The sequence below is a fragment of the Octopus bimaculoides genome, chromosome 10 (assembly GCF_001194135.2).
Source record: "Octopus bimaculoides isolate UCB-OBI-ISO-001 chromosome 10, ASM119413v2, whole genome shotgun sequence".
In the NCBI taxonomy this organism is placed as follows: Eukaryota; Metazoa; Mollusca; class Cephalopoda; order Octopoda; family Octopodidae; genus Octopus; species Octopus bimaculoides.
This window is the reverse complement of record NC_068990.1, coordinates 69,784,623-69,785,736: the sequence shown is the minus strand read 5'-3', so window position 1 is coordinate 69,785,736 and position 1,114 is coordinate 69,784,623. Positions and strand designations below refer to the sequence as shown.

The 1,114-nt window shown below is 37.5% G+C and overlaps 1 long non-coding RNA gene across 2 annotated transcripts in view; it reads right to left on the bottom strand.

Annotated features, from left to right (window-relative positions):
• LOC128248918 (uncharacterized) overlaps nt 1-1,114 on the bottom strand; it is a 226,856-nt gene that overhangs the window by 34,150 nt on the left and 191,592 nt on the right. For both annotated transcript variants that reach the window (XR_008265069.1, XR_008265070.1), the window contains one exon: nt 339-389. This is a non-coding gene — a long non-coding RNA (uncharacterized LOC128248918). The remainder of the gene's footprint in view (nt 1-338; nt 390-1,114) is intronic.

Below are 1,114 nucleotides of genomic sequence, written 5' to 3'. Positions count from 1 at the left end.
ATAGAGAGAGAGAGAGAGAGAGAGAGAGAGATAGCGAGATAGATAGATAAATGCATTTATAAATATATATATATATATATATATGTGTGTGTGTGTGTCTGAGTGTGCACGCTCGCGTATGTGTCTGTCTGTCTGTCTGTCTGTATATATATGTATGTACGTACGTACGTATGTATGTATGTATGTATGTATGTATGTATGCATGCTGCGGTGGGATGGAGATGGGAGTGGTGTGCGATTAAAGACCATTAATCAGCAAATCGGTGTTAAGTTGTCTAAACGAAACTAAGCAAGCAGATAACAAGCCATAATAATAATAAACATGAACGTGTTGTTACCATAAAGGTGTTCCCGCTCGCACATATATCAGGTTGGTTGGTGTTCACCAGCTGAAATATATTATGTCACTCTTTAGTCTGGAGGTGATAGATAACGAAGTACAACGCTTAAAACACAAACTTCGTTGTCTTATTAGTCGAAAACCAGCCGACTACTAAATAATAATAACAACAACAACAATAATAATAATAACTCGCTGGACCCGTGAAAACTTCACGGAAAATATAAAAAAATGTAAGCATCCGTAAATTGTGTACTGGTGCTATGAGAAATGTTTCTATATTGTGACGCTTACAGAATATAGAAAGAAGTGTAAAACTGTAACTATATAACCCAGCCAAAATATCTGTTATGTAAATGTAAACAGAATTACTATTTAGCCTCAACATACATCGTACATATTCAAAGAACCTTCTTGGTTTAGTGGTATGGAATGTTATTGTAGTATTCTTTTATTCTTTTACTTGCTTCAGTCGTTTGATTGTAGCCATGCTAGAGCATCGACCTTTAGTCGAAGAAATCGACCCCTGAACGTCGGTTGTGAGGGGAGGACAAACACAAACACACACACACACATAAATACACACGCGCACACAAACACACACATATATATATATATGACGGGCTTCTTTCAGTTTCCCTCTACCAAATCAGCTCACCAGGATTTGGTCGGCCCAAGGTTATAGTAGAAGACATTCTTTAAAGTATGCAGTTGAATTTCGTGTAGCTACCTGTTGGCAACTTTTCTCCACCCACTTTGTAGCGGGGGTATTAC